General features: G+C 33.3%; 1 protein-coding gene across 4 annotated transcripts in view; it reads right to left on the reverse strand.

Annotated features, from left to right (window-relative positions):
• LOC105832134 (protein glass) overlaps positions 1 to 19,187 on the reverse strand; it is a 199,620-nt gene that overhangs the window by 41,243 nt on the left and 139,190 nt on the right. The gene's annotated exons all lie outside the window — the stretch shown is intronic.

Here is a 19,187-nt window from a genome sequence, read left to right on the forward strand (position 1 = left end):
TAGTTTTTTAAAAAATTCAATAGAGAAACAAACTTATATAATATTACTTATTAAACAATACTTTTTTAATGGGTATTAATATTTTCAAATAGTGATAGTTTTTATATTTTTTATTATTTTTCTTTGACTTTTTAAACACATTTTTATATTCACTTTCTTCCAATCTTTCTAATCTTATTCCATTTCTGGCATCCTAAAACATTTATATTACAAAAATTAAGAAAAAATGAAAAAGAAAGTTCTAAAATGCAATTAAATGTAATAGAAATAATAAAATATACAACAAATAAAAATAAAAGACAATAAATAACCTTATTTCTTTACAACAAAATATCTTGTTAGCTCTAACAGGCAACTGATTTTTCAACATAAAAATATTATGTAGAAATAAATTATAAAAACCAAAAAAATATACCGAAAAGAATCGTAAACCGAAAATAATTTAATGGTTCTGATTATGGTTCCGGTGCTGTAAATTTAATAAATTTAACAGAATGCGATTACGGTTTACGATTTCGGTACGGTTATAAAATTGGTTATTTTATGAAACGGTTATCGGTTCCGGTTTTTGTTTCGGTTGGGTCCCTGGTAAGTATACACGGAGAAAAGGAAAATGCCATTAGATAACAGTATTTTGGTGACATATAATTAATGAGTTTTGTTTTGAAATGTTTGAGATATAGTCAATATATTATTTTTGAGGTCTCTGATATAATTTTTTCTCTTTACAGAATTTAGTTAAAGTTGTTAGTGTAAACCCAGAGTTCAAAGGTAAGTGTTTTTTTTTATTAATGATATACAATAAAGTTTTTTAAAAAGGGTGAAATTTATTGCACTAGACACCGCAGACGCGCTCTTTGCGCGCGCTACTTAATTTTTTAAAAAATAAATTACAATAATAATTGTATAGATAACCATCTATAAAAATTTGACAGCTGTCAAAATTTAATCGCAATGACTACTCTCGCAACACGAAGTAAGCGCAGCGAGAGAACCAATCAGAATCGCGGAATAGAGGCAACAATACATTTTGAGACTTTCGAGTATCGATTTAACATCTCCTTTTTAAGATAGGATCCTCATTATTAAAAATGAAAATAGATCTTTAAAGTAAGAAACATAGAGGAGATAGGAAGATGGCGTGATTGGGAGAGTTTGCGATTTAGAAAGCTCCGGAGTGAAAGGATGGTGAGTGGTGAAGGAGATAAAAGTGAGAAGCATGAGTGGGAAATTCGGAAAGAGGAAGTTGGAAAGTGATCGGGCAATTGGAGGGAAAGCAAGAGAGGACAAAGGAGAGAAGAAATGAGAAGAGAAGAGAAGTTGCAGAGAATTTCGGAGGCGAGATTAACATGGAGTATAGAGGCAATGTACGGGAAGAAGAGGTCAGGAAGAGGGCGACAGGAGAAAAAGTGAGGATGGAAGGAATGTGGTCTGAAGGTGTGGGGAGATGGCGCGGTGGTGGAGCAGTGGAGAGGAAGAGCAGCGCCATCTAGAAGAAGGAAGTGTGGACAGCAGAGACATTGCGGAATGCCTGGCGGGAACGTAGGAAGACGTGAACAAAGTTGGCAGGAGTGAAGAAGAAAGACGATAGCGAGTTTGGGAACGCCGAGTTCCAAAACACGTGGTCCGTCGGTGATAAATGAGGTGATATAAAAGCAGAGGCAGTGGCGGAAAGTCAATGTTAGCGGCGAAAGGAGAAATTGAGCAAAAAGAAGAGAAAAGAGAGACTAGGTGAGGCTAAACAGGGTGAGAGAAAGTGGTGAAGAGAAGAGGGCGAGGGAAGAGAGAATTGGAGGAAATTAGGAGAGAGTCGAGGAGTCGGAGAGCGCAGATGACAAGAGGACTGAAAGAGGTTAGGGAGAGGCTGAGGTGCTTGGAGATGAGGATAGAAGTGTTAGAGGGAGAGGGAGAGAGAAGGGAGGAGGAGGAAGAGAGGAAGCCGAAGGAGAAGAAGGAACTGACAGGATGACGGAAGAGGAAGCAGAGGGAAAGAAGAGGAACAACCGGATGGTGACAAGGGAAAAAAGAAGATGGGGGGTGAAGAAGACAGGAAGGGAAGAGGAGAGAGGAAAGAGGAAAAGAAGAGGGAGAAAGAGGCGAGGGGAGAGAAGGAAGGAAGAAATCAAGAAGGAAGGGGAGAAGAAAGATGACAGTCAAAAGGAGACGATGAGGAGAAGAGGAGCACGGGGAAAGAAGCAAAGGGGGAGGGGACCTATCCATTGAGGAGAGGAGAATTAGATGGAGGATGCTGGAAAGGGCAAATGAGGAGAGGAGAAAGGGAAGAGGGGAAAGAAGGTTGAGGAGGAAGAGGAGGGAGGAGAGTAGCGGTATGTTTTATGTTTTTTATGTTCTTAGAAACAGACAAAGGATAGTTGGGGGAGAGACGTAGAGAAGAGAGAGGACTTGAGTGGATGGAGATGGTAAGAAGAGATAGAGCAAAAGAAAACAGGGAGAAACAGGAGAGGAAGAGAGGCCCACTGAGATACAAACGGAAAGAGCGATTGGAAAGAGGAAACCAGAGGAGGAGAGGCGACGGAAAAAGGAGGAGGAAAATGGTGGAGGAAGAATCAGAGAGGAGGAGCAGTAGAAGAGGAAATAAAGATTGCGGGGGGAGGGGGGAGGGCGTGCGGGGAGGGGTGGGGGTATTAGTTTGTAAGGGTCGCATAAGGCCAGGTCGGGTCGGAAAGGGAGAGGTGTTTGTAAGTTGTAAACGGTTCGGGTACGCTCCGTAAAAACGCCATTGTAACTCCTATACATGAACACAATAAACCATATTATTATATAAAAAAAAAAAGTAAGAAACATAAATCGGGGCAAAGGCGACCTCCCCCTATTTTGCATTTTTTTGCGCGTATTATTCGACATACAAAAAGTATTTTTTTTATTGTTTAAAAATTTTTGTAGTTGATTTTCATATTATGCGATGAAAACGACTACACACTATAAAAAAAATCAGTATTAGCAACTGAAATCGAGTTAAACGAACATAATTCCAGAATTGTATATGGCAAACTAGCTGTTTTGATTCTTGCTCTTTTGATAAATTTTATGTTTTTGTAACATTTTATTGTGTCAAATAAACTGAAAATGTAGTAATATTAGACAAAGACTACGTTGAATTGATCGATTAACCAAAATTAGTCATAATATGAGTAATTTTAACTCTGGAACAAACCCTCTCTTTTTCATTAAAATCCGCCAATGATTGTACTCAAATTTAAAAGTTTAAATAAACATCAAGTTTTGTGCCACAAATATCCTTAATTCTCATTTCACGTAAAAAATTCCTAAAATACCAAAGTAATTTAAAAAGTTAGAGTTCAATAATCAAAAATAATGGGGTGTCGCGTTTACCTCGACCAGAGATCGGATTTACTTCGGCGAGCGGCGGTCGGATCTACCCTAAGTTTTGAAGATATCAAGATTTCTATTATATCTCAGAACTAATAGGTACTATACCACCAATTATTACTATTTAATAATATATACAAAACCATATTATTAGATATAACATTTTAATATTAAAAAGTAATAATAAATAAATTTGTATAAGTAATCATTTTTATAGTTGGCGCATTTACTTCATGTCATTATTTTTGTGGAGAAGACAATAAAACAATTTATCTAATATAATAGTTTTTTTAGGGGCGCACACATTTGGAGCCTTTCTTAAGCCTTTTTTTTTTAATTTAAGGAACGTCATCATCGTCCAGTACATGAATTCAATACTAGAGAATTTTAAAATTTACTTCTGACAGTCTCCTATAAAATGTTGATGTATGCGTATTGATATGATAATAAATCGCTGCCATTCGTAGTATAATCGCTTTGCGAGAGTAAAAAATAAATAAATATTAAGTAATATATTTGTAAATAAGAAAAGTCTTGTAGACCCGACGAAAAATGCGCGTTCGTAATTGAATATGTGTTGTTGTGAGTGTGCGACACTTACACCAAGAATAGCGCGAGCGATAAGAGTGTCGAATGATACTTCACGCAATGACACTATCCGGCCTTCACACCGGACGTTGCACCGGGCAATATACTCGATTGCCACCCGAAATTTCTTGATTTCTGGTGGAATGCACGTAGCCAGCAATTACTGGCCTAAGCAAGTGCACGGGCCAAAGACCTGTGACTGCGGGAGAAACCCTCTAGTAACAGGCCGAAAAGCAGCGTATATAAACGCCGCGAAAATAGAATGAGCGGGCTCATTATTAATCAATTAGGCGACGAATCTATGTCGCTCATCATAATTATACAACACTTGTCATTTCGGGTTTAATAGTTGGAAATTGTAAATACGTTGTAACAAATATATCTTCTTATAACTACTCTCGGCGTTATCTCTACGGAACCTTTCCGGAAATTCCGAGGAGTCAATGGCAGCGATCCCGTACTATGTCCCGAGACCAAGGGCACAACAATGCCTTGAGATTGGCGGTTGAGTCCGCGGCGAGTTTTACAACGATGATGTGACAGTTCGGGTTAATGACGTGATGTACGCGAGGTTAGTGGCGAGTAAGTTTTTAATTTTTGTACGCATATTGCATCGTGAAGGAAAATACAGCAGTGCTGAATTTGAAGATTATATAGTATAACATACTATGCGTTGTACAATCAGATAAGTATATTACACGAAATTTTCATTTTCTTTATGGAAATAAGTATTTTGAAATATGTTAATACTTTGTCATGTTTTATTTTTAGTTAAATTTAAAAAAAGTGAGAAAGAAACATTGTATTTGAACTTATAGTAGAAAAAGAATAGATAAAAGTAAGAAAAAGTAAGTGAGTATGGAGGGAGGAGAGAGAGAAAAAGAGAGAAAAATTTAAAAATAGCATAGGCCTACAAAAAAGTATCTGCGTCGTGGACCAGACCAAGTTATTCCCATATATTTTGGCCCGCTAAAAACGAATCTGATATCAATTTTGCTTTACCATATCTGTTTTTTTTTCACCCGCAAAAAACACCTTAAAAATCATAAAACCGGGGATTTCTGACTTTTATTTTTATAAACATTAAGCTTGTGATCCAATACATTTTAACTAACAATTTTTAATCTCAGGACCCTCTAATAAATGCCCCATAATCTGATAACCTATTAATAGCATACCTTATTACTCCATAACCCCGATTTGAAGCAAACGACGAAAAAAGTTTTAACACGATACTGTAACTTTGACATTACAACCATGTCCAGCATCCTCTAAAGCAGTAAGTTTTTTAATGCCAATACAGGAATTAAAGATTTAAGGAGATTTTATTCGATAGGATAAAACAACACTAAGAAATTCCCAATACAGGATGCCCTTTACTTCAAGAAATCAAGAACTTTCGCCATATCAGTTACTAAATCTCTATAGTCTTTACTTCTGTAATTATTCAAAAAGTTTTCGATTACTTTCTTAAAACTAAGCCATGCCGCTTGTTCGTTGGCATTCATTGTATCGAGAAATCATAGATTTCTTAAAGCAAAAAGCATCCTGTATTGGAAACCTCCTAGGATGTCGCTTTATCCGAAAAGCCTTCATTTGCGCACGGTACAATTGGACACGTTGCAATTGCACACCGTGCTATTGGACACATAAAGTTGCACACCGTTCGATTGGACACGTTGCATTTGCGCATAATTGCTTTTGGACACATATTTTTGTAAAATTTTTTAAACACACACATACATGCATGTGAAATTTGTTATTAAATTCATTAACTAAACATTTGTTACATTGAACACAGTGCATTTGCGCATAGTTCTTTTGCGTACTGTTCGTTTGCGCACAGTTCTTTTGTGCACAGTTCTTTGCACACAGTCAAGCGGATCGCATTTAGATATTCATAATTATGACTGTTGATAGGGGACTGTCCCAATTGCGCACATAAGCGATCGGACATAGTAGTATTTCTCAATCGGACACAAACCCGAATGGACACATTCCCGATTGCGCACCGCTCCGATCGGACACAGTTCTAATTGGACACAATCCCTATCAGACACAGACTCTATTGGACACAACAGCGATCGAATATATAGCGTTTGAATCAGACACAAAATTAATTGCATACGGACCCGATTGCGCATCGACCCATTTGCATATGGATCCGATTGCACACGGACTCGATTGCGCACCGACCCGTTTGCACACGGACCCGATTGCGCACCGACCCGTTTGCACACGAACCCGATTCCACGCGATACGATTCTGCATTGCAGATAATACATAGGTTAGCAATTTGGACGGGGTGGATGCGGGAGGGGGTCAAAGGCCCCCGTTGCACCTCCGCGCGCGCGCGCGCGCGCGCGCGCGTGTGTGTGTGTGTGTGTGTGTGTGTGTGTGTGTGTGTACGCGCGCGCAAAGCGTTCTCTACACCACATGAGTTTGCGACTATAAAATATTTAAAAGAAGGAAAAATATTTGATATATATTTTGTACATATTTTTATGTCTGAGTTTGCCAGGTATAAAAAAATTATAACAAATATTTATGAAACTATTTAAAATAAATATTTATGCTATTATTATCAAAAAATATGAATGAGAGGTATTTCAATTTTATATACCATAAATATTTTTTAGTACATTAAAAAAATATATTTTATATATTATTAATAATAATTTTTGTAACATTTTTAAATGGTTTATAAAAAATAATTATATAATTTTTTAAAAACGTTTTTTAAAAATAAATTTGTAAAATATTTATGAAAATTTATGATAAATTTTCAGTAGTATCTAGGTTGTTTTTGCATTATTCTGTGATGCGGAATCGTATCGTGTACAATTAGGTCGGTACACAATCGGGTCCGTGTGCAATCGGGTCGGTGCGCAATCGGGTTCGTGTGCAATTGATTGGGAGCGTCCCAGATGCGCACAGTAATAAACAGACACAGCAGGCTGAGTGAAACGGACACAGTAACAAACGGACACAGACCAAACGGACACAGTAATAAACGGACACAGTAACAAACGGACACAGTAACAAACGGACACAGACCAAATGCGCATAGAGCGAAACGGACACAGACCAAATGCGCACGGACCAAATGCACACGGACCAAATGCGCACACTGCACATGCGCACACTGCACGTACGCACGGACCAAATGCAATCCATGTACATTGCAAGCAGAGTAAAGTCCACATAGGTTAGCGACTTGGACGGGGTGGGTGCGGGAGGGGGGCCGAAGGCGGGGCCCGATCGGGACGGTGTGCAATCGGGACCGTGCCCAACCGCGTCTAATTGGGACTGTGTCCGATTGGGAAATACTGTGTCCGATCGTTTATGTGCGCAATCGGGCCTCACTCGTTAATACATCTAAGAAGCGGTAACAGTGTGTAAGGCAAAGATGTATAACCCTATGTGGCTCCCAAGTATAACATGGTGAATAACATATTTATAATAATAGTACAATTAAATAGAATACAGAAAGTCAGTAAGATCACAAAGCGTAGCGAAGTGATATAAAACGGATAAAAAAGTGATATAAAAGAGAGAGGGGGGGGGGGAGAGAGAGAGAGAGAGAGAGAGGGGGGGGGATAGAGAGGAAGAGAGATATTTGAACGCACGCATAAGAGACTGAGATATTAAAAATCGCTTCCTTATAAACTATGTTATAAGTACTAAACACACACACACACACACACACACACACACACACACACATTCAGATGCACACACAAGAGAAGAAGAAAGAGCTGGCAAATTATTCGGCTTAGCAGCGCCAAGTTTTTGTAGTAAAATATTTATTTGTATTAAAATATTTATTTGTAATATTTGTAATTTATTTGTATTAAAACTTATTTGTCAGCTCATTATTACCTCCTTTTTTTCTTGCCAATATGCTTCCTGACAATTGTTTTCTGTAGGCGTACAGCAGCCAATGATTTAATACGAAAGGCTAATATTTATAGTTTAATCTTGTATTTAAAATTTTCTTAAATTATCTTAAAATAAACTTTGTACTAAACAAAATTGTATTTGAAGATAAATTTAAGAAAATCTTAAGGCCATATCAGATTTGAGATTGAGATTGAATTGAAATTTAACCATTTAAAGCAAAGTTAAAGAATATTGGTTTTGTTCCTAATTGGTTACATTTCAATTTAATCCCAATATCAATCTCTAGTTAGTCTAATACGGACTTAATGAAAAATCAAACTATGAATGTCAGTTAAAAAATAAACATCTATTTTTATAGATTGGCGCATTTTTCTTCATATCATTATTTTTGTAGAGAAAAACTTAACACTCTCATTTGTAGCGTTTATTGTTATAATTAAAGTTATACCATTTCAGGAATGAATATTACTTATATGTACACTCACTCGAAAAAAAAGCGGTACACCTAAAATTTGTCAAAAAATCACTAAACTTCCAATGACGATAACTACACGAGTAATAAAGATAGAAAGGTTTCTAAAAAAAAGAAATTAAAGCTTCAAATGTCTACTTTAAGAATTAATTTAGTAAAATTTTGCGTAATAATTTTTTTCAAAATGGCGTATGACAAAGCGAGAGCATGCGAAATTGAAAAATATTGGTCCGAGTTTGCGACGATCCATGGCGTGAGGCAAGTATCGTAACTTAATTGGATAAAAAACATGCGATAGAATAGAGTCTCCCCTTCAAAATGCTTTTTTACTCGTCTCGATACGATAATTTCTCGCTGCGCATTTGAATAAAGAGGCAGTTTTTTACTTTAAATGCGCATATCTCAGCGAAAAATCATCGTATCGAGACGAGTAAAAAAGCATTTTGAAGGGAAAACTCTGTACTATCGCATGCTTTTTATCCCATTAAGTTGCGATACTTGCCTCACGTCATGGATCGTCGCAAACTCGGACCAATATTTTTCAATTTCGTATGCTCTCGCTTTGTCATACGCTATTTTGAAAAAAATTATTACGCAAAATTTTACTAAATCAATTCTTAAAGTAGACATTTGAAGCTTTAATTTCTTTTTTTAGAAACCTTACTATCTTTATTATTCGCGTAGTTATCGTCATTGGAAGTTTAGTGATTTTTTGACAAATTTTAGGTATACCGCTTTTTTTCGACTGAGTGTATATACAGAACCGTATTATTGATTATAACATTTTAATATTAAAAAGTAATAATAAATAAATTTTATATAAATATCAGTTCTTATAGCTAGCACATTTATTTCATATCATTATTTTTGTAGAAAAGACAAAATTTTTGTCCTTTTATTTTGGAAGGCAATTTCTTGTAATTTTACATTTAAATTTATTTTAAATATAAAAAAATAAAAGCAGTGCAATATGTAACGCAATAGCATTTTCCGTAAACACGCGCACACACACGCGCGCACTTGGCGTCATTTTTTTACCTTTTTTTAAAAAAGGTAATTCTGTTCGGATATCACTTATTTTGTTGTGATTAGGCATTTTATTTAATCCACGAAGCTATAACGTAACTTTTATAAAGCAAAACTTTTTTTCACTTTAAATAAGTGTGAAATTAAAACGGAATTATGTAATATATAGGAAACTGTCTTATGACAACATTTTTTTATAAATAGAACGGACATTTAGTAAATTTGCATTAAATGCTTCTCATTTAATGACACAACTCGAAATGAACATTATTCTATCTTTGTTAACGTGAAGTAACAGACATTTGTCCACTTATATCACTAAATATATAGAAAACACTTAATTTCTTTTTTAATATAAAAGAATATATCACCTCAAAAACATTATTTATTGCACTTATGCAGTTAAATACACATATAAATTATTACATATTATAAAACATATAAACATAACTATACAATTTATAAAGCACAGTTTTATTATATAGAAAGAATTTGTAAGCTGTGGTATCGTTGTAACAAATTTTGGTCCAGCAGAAGGTGTAATTAGTTCTCTAAATGTTGGATCTTTTCGGATAAGTCATATGAAATCAGAATTAAAGATAAAAACATGTACTATGACATATAATATAGCAATAAATTTTGTTAAAAAGTATAGATCGATATGTAAAAACATTTCAAAATGCATATTACCTGTATTTTTTTATAAGCCTCTTTTAGAGTTATATATAATAAAAGCATTCAATTTTTCTTTTGTGATGTTAATCACTTCTTTTGTGATGTTAAATAATGAATGTTTTCAATGTTTCCTGTAACGTTTCATGTTAAAAATTTGATTGATGCATAAAATGTCTCTATTTCATATACAAAATTGCAATTTATTATATTGATATTATAATGAAATTGTTGCTCCACTTATATATTTTGTTTTAAATTTAAATGATCTAAATGAATTAAAGGAAACTTTGTTATAAGAGGTTCTCCTACATCACGATACTTTCAACGTTTTTTCATGTAGTTCATGGTGTTAATACATCATAATGACATCTCCTCTATCACCTATAGTATTTTATCCATCCGTTTCATCGTCAATACCAGTGCACATTCTAATAAAGTATTTATGAAAGATTATTCAATTTAAGTTTTTCAGAGTATCTATCAACAAACAGCAATACCTTTAAATTTTTAATTAAATTAATAGCAATCTACATTGTTAGAAACCTGCACAAACAATGTAATATTCACATTAAAAAATACACAATTTTATATGTGAATTTTCAAAATGTCAAATTAATTTTCATTTAAAATTATTTTTAATTTATTAGATACAAATAAGTTTCTGCCGTTCGACAAAAGTTGGTGCCACCAGTAAGTTATAGTTAAAATTGTCAGATGTAAAACGCCATTATCGTAAATGTGGACATTTGTCAACCACATAACCTTGAATATTAGTGAATTTTTGTCAGTATAATATATTCTTTTGTGTGCGAAAATGTCGAATTTTTAACCAAATAAGCGTCATTTGCGGGAACCTTTAATTTACTTCTTCAATTTGAAGAAATCTGCAGCTGAGACGCATCGATTGCTTGTGAAAGCATATAGTGAGGCTGCCTTAAGTGAGAGAAATTGTCATGAGTGGTTTTAAAAATTTAAGAATGATGAATTTGACATCGAAGACAAAGAAAGAACGTGAGAAGGCCGAAAGTTGTATAAAGACGCAGAATTGAAAGCATTATTGGATTAAGATTCGTGCCAAACACAAGAAGAACTTGCACTTACATTAGGGGTGACTCAACAAGCAATTTCATATCGGTTGAAATCAAAAATGCCGAATTTTTGATAAAAAACGGCGGAAACTTATTTGTATCCTAATAAGTTATTTAAAGTATAGCAAAATTAGTAAAATATTAAATATAAGATCAGTTAGGGTAAGTGCGGCTTCGGGGTAAGTGCGCCATCGGCTTGTGTAATGTTACAGTGAAAATTATATACAGTGCGCCGTAGTTGTATGTTGAGTAGATACAATTGTGCAAATTTTCACCGCTAAAGCGCTCGCTATTGCCAATCAGTGACCTCAGCACAATGGTAAATAGTCAGCACTAAAGAAAAACTGTGATGTCAAGTTGTGAAAGTTCTGTTGCCGTCAGTTAACGTGGAAAGAATAAAACTTGTAAGTACTTTTTATAGTTAGCATTATATCTGTAATTAACAATCCTATTTGCGTTTCTTTGACTACAGTTAATTTGTCGACTTGTTTATTGTTGATTCTTTAAACTCCCATCCGGGGCAAGTGCGACTCAAACTATGGAGCAAGTGCGATGTAAATTTATTGTTTATTTTTATTTCCGTGAAGCTTTTTTTTATTTTTTGGTTTGGTTTTGGAAATTTTTCATTATTTTTAATCTCAACGAAAAAGAAATTAATATTAAAAGTTATATTATTATAATTGATTCTTATTATAAATAATCTAAAACTCAATATAAGTGTGTCGAGAGCCAAGCTGGATGTTAGCTGCTTAAATTATTATTATGTATAAATCTTGGATAACAGATGTTTCGGCGCATTGTTTTCGGCCATCTTCAGTGTAAAATTAATTATAAATATAATACAAATACATAGTTCGTTAACCTGTCGTTAGAAGTAACCTTCCCGTGTACATACTGTTGTAGACGATATAAATTTGTTGACAGATGTTAATTTTCTCCATTACTCAGAACTTGTTATGGAATGTTAGAGGTTCCCATGCTTTGCAATTGGATGGATTCAGATTATAGTTTGTCGCGTGTGATATTCTGTTGTATGGACAATTGGCAATTATTAAAACAAGGGATCAAGCATGACATACTCCACATTGTCATTGTATCATTAAACGACGAAGTGTCTGTTATAAGGTTCTGGTATAGACTAAAAGAAATTAATGTTAAAAGCGATAAAAAAAGCTAAGCAGTTATTCATTATTGTATTTTTATTCATAAGTAAGTAAATTTTGTCATTAAAAGTAAACTATTTGTTCATTATTTACTAAAAAGCAGTTAAAAAGTTGTCTAATAAAAGTTAAATTACCCTGAAAGTCGAGCTTTTTTTTAAAATTCCATTTTTAGTATTTTAGTATTTTTTAAGTGTTTATAAATTAAGTAAAAAAAAAATAGATCTCAAAAAAAGCATTAAAAAAGGTATTAATTAAAACTGCCTGCTTCTGCACCAAAAAGACTTCGCCATATTAAGCATGATGGCAGTAATAGTCGGGGTCGCACTTGCCCCAAAACCGGGGCAAGTGCGCCATCGAGACAAAATTTTTTAAAGTGTGATTTTTTCTCTTAATATTTTCTTATTTTCTAAAAATGACCTTATGCATCTATAAAGTACAGTTTAAATGTCATGTTGCCAAAGTTTTAATGTTGCATAAAAATTTGGAAGCTTGTGGGAGAAGAGTAAACAGAAACTTTGCATTTTCGGGTATGAACTTATCCTAACTGACCTTATGTTCATTATAATAACTATATAAAGTAAATGTAATTATCAATAATTAAACAATAAATAAACACCAATAAATTTTTTAAAATAATATGATTGTAAGAATACTAGATTCTGCACTATATTGATGGCATGTAAACAGTAGTCAGCATCATAGGTACTGAATAAAGGATAAAGTCTTTCCACAGCATCAATAACATTAGATGGAGATCTCCACAGCATAAAGCATTTCATCCATCCGTCTCATCATCAACATCAACGCATAAAAAAATATGTACAGGCAATTCAGAATCAAATTAATTTTTATTGAAAGTTTATATATAATGTGAGTTATTTAGATTCAGAGTTATCACAACATTTTTGCAAGTAAATGTAATAAATATTAATCTATATTTATTATTGTGATAACTCTGCATTGACTTTCTAAAGTGTTCCGATGATTAATCTATATTTATTATTGTGATAACTCTGCATTGACTTTCTGAAGTGTTCCGATGATACTAGTTCTTATCCCAAGTTTGCATCTCCAACCATTCTCGGGATATGCATGTTTTAAAATTTAATTAATTAATTAATTACTTAATTAATTAATCTGAAGACATCTGATAATACTAGTGCTTATCCCAAGTCCGTATCTTCAACCGTTCTCGAGATATGAATGTTACAAGATTTAATTAATTAATTTTAGATAAGCATTGACTCTCTGAAGTGTCTCGATAATACTAATACTTATCTCAAGTTTGTATCTCCAACTGTTCTTGAAATATGTAGATTTTAAGATTAATTAATTAATTAGTTAATTATTTAATTAATTCAAAGACTTGTGATAATACTAGTGCTTATCCCAAGTTCGTATCTCGAACCGTTCTCGAGATATGCACCTAAGAACAGACTAGACGAGCGCCAACTAGCGTGAATAGTATGACTGGACATAGAAAATTTTGTTTTTTAATGAAAATTTCACATTTCTGATTTTGCATTACGATACCTCCACTCGTAGGACACATAGCAAAAAAATGACAAAAATTATCTTATATAAATCAAACTCAAAATTTTGATTGAGCCTAGTTAAAATTCAATCGGTTCGGCCATTATAGAGGTCTGATAAATTCAGGTGCTTGCAAGTCGCGTACTTGCGTAAATATGCACGGTCTGTCTCGCGCTGTGCTTTCACTTGGCGCAAGACACTGCCGTGACTTTTGATTATTAACGAAAAGCAACCGAATATATTTTTACATTTTGCATTATACATATATACAGTCCGTAAATAATTCATAATTTGGTAATACTAAAGGAGAGCTCACTCCTCACTTATTTCGTTGAATTTGGGCTTAATCGATGCGTTTTTGCACAAAACGAACAAATCTGGCAGAAAAAAACGTTGCTCTGCCTCGCGAAGGGAAATATTAAGAATTAAAATTGACGACTGTGAAGTTATGAAATCTGTCACGTCGATGAAATGTAATGACTTGAGCATGTGCAGCGATCATATCCTCACGCTTCTTGGCCACAAGCGCATGTCTACCACACGCCATGCAAAAAATGTGCAAATTTCAAATATCTATATACATGCGCAATCGGATCCGTGTGCAAACGGGTCGTGTGCAATCAGGTCGGTGTGCAATCGGATCCGTGTGCAATCGGATTCGTGTCCAATCGAGTCCGTGTGCAAACGGGTCGTGTGCAATCGGGTCGGTGTGCAATCGGGTTCGTGTGCAAACGGGTCGGTGTGCAATCGAGTCCGTGTGCAAACGGGTCGGTGCGCAATCGGATCCGTATGCAATCGGGTCCGTGTGCAAACGGGTCGTGTGCAATCGGGTCGGTGCGTAATCGATTCCGTGTGCAAATGGGTCGGTGCGCAATCGGGTCCGTGTGCAATCGGGTCGGTGTGCAATCGGGTCCGTGTGCAATCGGGTCTATGTCCAATCGGATCTGTGTCCAATCGAGTCCATGTCCAATCGGGAAATACTACTGTGTCCAATCGCTTATGTGCGCAATCGGGCCTCACTCGTGTGTGTGTGTGTTCCCAATCGTGCGGTGTTCAATAATGCGGTGCACAATAATGCAGTGTCCAATCGTGCGGTGTCCAATTGTGCCGTGTCCAATCGTTACGTGTCCAAACGAGATACTCCCTTCAATAACTGCTTCTCCTGCGTATATTTTTATATTAGAACATAAAAACGTATTAACCTTAATTACATAATACTCAACGTATGCATGTAAAGCATATATGCATATAAACAAAAGTAGCATACATATATGTATGTGCATACGTACATTTTCATTGTTACAAATGCGAATATAGATTAATGTAAAGCAAAATATTTTTTAATATTTAAAACTGCAAATACGATATAACATAATATATAATATTAAGAAAAAAATATAAAATATAAACTCTAATAACTATTTGCATAATTATATTATTTACACTATATGCACATAGCACGCTCTGATAATAAAGTTAATATAATTATATAATTTAATTTAATGAGTTTGATACATTTATACGGATCTATATATATACATTTTGCACACGGGCGAATAAGTTTAATATCAGTGTTGACAGACGGGCCGGTTATTCTCGCGCAGGCGCATTACGTGAAGCTTCATTAAAATATCCATTAGTAATAGAAAGGAGATCTTTGGTTCCATACAACTTTTTTGCAAATTTATAAAAACATTAACGTATTTTATATATTTAACACGCGCGCATACATTTGCATTATGTTTGCATGTATATTTGTGTATATATATTCAACATAAATGAAGGAATTAAAAATTATTTGCATTTAATAATAAAAATCGAGTCAAAAACAAAAAAGAAGGTAAATTTGTGGAATAAAACATATATTTAAATTGAAATAAAATGTTTTATTTGGCGGAATTCGTACAGAATAACGACATTTATTACAAGGCTAAGGGAAAACCGTCAAAAAATCTTATCAATATTCATCAAATAAAATACAATATTTATAAATTATTCTATTTAATACGAAAAAATATACATGCGTGTTTAATATATAAAATGTGTTAACGTTTTTATAAATTTGCAAAGAAAATTGTATGGGGACCAAGGATCTCCTTCCTATTATTAATGGATACTTTATTGAAGCCTCACGCGCTTGCGCGAGAACAACCTATCAACACTGATGCTAAATTTATTCGCCCGTGTCGTGTGCAAAATGTATTGCATATACATATACATCCATATAAATGCATATAAATGAGAAGCTGTCTTTTCAGCTCGTAATTGATAATGTGAACAAGTATATTGGATAGTTATTGTCACAAGTATTGTTTTTTCGTGAACATGTAAGTATTTGCTTTTAATTTATTACTTTTTACTCTCTTGTTTTTTTTACTTTAATATTATTGAAATTATAAAAATACGTCAAATCATTTCTGTATATGCGTATAATAATATATGGAAAACAGAAATAAAACAAGACTTAAAATACCAGTTATGTATATATATTAAAATAGATCAATTCTTTAATCTTAAAAATTTATTATATATATATGAATAATAAAAAAATGTGTGCTGTTCAATTCTGTCATCGTCATTCATTTTTTGTCATCTTTCATATTATTGTCCGATTTCGTATTCCTAAAATAATCATTTCTTAGAGCAATTTTTATAACAATAAATGTTTAATTGATATTGTGATTGATTCAACAAATTTTTTGTAATTATCTGTATTAGCACGACTATTTTGTTTTCAAAATTATGTTTTATTCACTTTAAATTTTTAAATATTTATTTTAATATCCTGTACTGTGATTTTCTTATAATTATTACTCGGTTCTGATGGCTTAATTTATTTTGACTTATTATTTTTTTATCAAGAGACGACATAACTATCATAAAAAGACAATTCTATTAATTGTGAAGAGTTATTTTTTATATATAATAAAAGATTGAGATATATATTTAATTTTAATATTTCAGAATGCTGCTCCATATACATAATGTGATATTTTTATTCGCTATAACTTTCAATGTTTTGGATTATCTGAATACTCCGATAACTTCGCAGGAAAGTACGAGTGAATGTAAAAATTGCACTATATGTACGTATGCTATTAGAAATAAAAAATGAAGAACAATTTCAATTAGAAGAGGAAGAAACTTTAGATTTTTATGATGAGTATGAGATTCCAAAAGCGGAAAAAGTTGATTTATTACAAGCGGATGAAGAAAAAAATCTATTTTCCAGAAAAAATTATTTGTGATTCAGTTGAAAAAACAATATCAACTGACTATAAGAGGCAAGCTGTGGAATACTGGAAAAGTGGTAAGACAAAATTAAGTTTGCTTCAAGAAGTCTAAGCAAAAATTTAGAAAAGTTACATTTAATACGACTATTACGACGAGGGGAAAACTATTTCATCCAAGATCGTAGTAGGCCAGAAAAATTAAAAAAAATTATAAATACACATTAGATCATTTTAATGAAGCACTTGAAAGAAAAATCATCATTCCTGACATTAACATCGCTCGATGGGCTTCTCGAACATAAAATGAAGAAAATGTGGCAAAATTCAAATCTTGAGAGAAATGGGTACAAAGATTTAAAAAAACATAATATTGCGTCTAGAAAAATAACAAAATTTTTTACAAAAAAGTCTGTATTACCTGATTTAACAGAAAATAAATGTAATACATTTATTACAAATGTAAAATATTATATTAATCGATTTGCTGTGGAAAATATTTATAATTCGGATCAAAGTGGATTTCAGCTAGAATTTCATTCTGGTCGTACTTTAGCTCCAAAAGATATTAAAAACGTAAAATCTGTAGTACAATCTATATCAATAACTACGCATAGCTATACAATTCACCGACTATTTCGGCTGATGATAGATTATTATCACCTCTTTTCATAGTATTAAAAAAAATTACAGGAACATTTGGTCCGAGAGTACAAGAAACATTATTCAACGCGCCTAATATCTTTGTTAAGGCTTCAAAATCAGGCAAATTAACATCAAATCATGTAAAAACTTGGCTAAAAAAAGTATTTTTTTCGAATGTCGGGCTACAATCAGTATTGTTGTTAAATTCGTGGAGTGGACATTGTCCTAAAATAATTTCAGAAACTAAACCAGATTCTACAACAGATATTGTTTTCCTAACTATTCCAGCCGGTAAAACGGGAAAAATACAGCTATTTGACGTATACGATTCCGATTGTGGAAGAATTTTATTAAATACTTTTCTGATACTATTATGTTGTTAGATCTGGCTTTAGATCTTCATAATAGGAATAATATCTTGAAATTACAGTCATTAACATACCATCAATTCTCGTCACTCAGGTTTCAAAATATATTTAAATATGCGTGGACTAAAAGTGGATACGTAGAGAATGCATACGATGAATACCTGCGGGCTATACCGATAGAATTTGAAACACCAGTAGACTTTTGTTTTAAAAAAAATTCTAAAGTAAAATGAGATCTTTGTGACGAAATAGCCGTTGTAACTTGTTCTTGGTATAGAAAATCGCTTTGTATAACATATTTTTTCCATGAACATCATCTTTGTAATGAATATGTGCCATAAATGTAAGACATTTATAAACAAATTCTATATTGATTTCTTTAAAAAAGATGTTTTTACATTATTAACACTGGTAAGATTTTAGCAGTTTTCCTTACCACTGCAAGAAATATTGGTATTCTTTGATTTCTGCCTAATAAAAATTTTAATTTGTATAAAATTATATTTGTAACAATTATTTCAACCTCTTTTGCCTTTTCCTTTATTCTTTCTTTCATTTTTACTTCATAATATTTGTTAATTAATATTTCAAACTCATTAAATTATATAATTATATTATCTTTATTATCAGAACGTGCTATGTACATACACTGGAACCCCGCGTTAGCGTACTCCGCGTTAGCGGAAACTATCCCCTCCATATGCACTCGGCCCACATGAGTAGCGTGTGTGGGGGATAGCAATAAGCAATGCAGTCGCGTATTTCACAGAGTGGGAGTGAAACCAAGCAATAGGAGATAACCCCGCGTTAGCGGGGGACCAAAGCCCCGAACAGTCCGCTAACGCGCGGTTCCAGTGTATAGTGTAAATAATATAGTTATGCAAATAGTTATTGCAGTCTATATTTTATATTTTTCTCTTGATATTATATATTTTGTTATATTGTGATTGCAGTTTTAAATATTAAAAAAATATTTTACTTCATATTAAACTATATTCGCATTTGTAACAATGAAAATGTATGTACGAACATACGTATATATGTACTACTTTTGTTATATATATGCATTTATGCTTTATATCGTGTAATATTGGTTGGGTATTATGTAATTAAGATTAATTTGTTTTTATGTTTTAATACAAAAA

This window comes from Monomorium pharaonis, chromosome 4 (genome assembly GCF_013373865.1).
Source record: "Monomorium pharaonis isolate MP-MQ-018 chromosome 4, ASM1337386v2, whole genome shotgun sequence".
Lineage (NCBI taxonomy): Eukaryota > Metazoa > Arthropoda > Insecta > Hymenoptera > Formicidae > Monomorium > Monomorium pharaonis.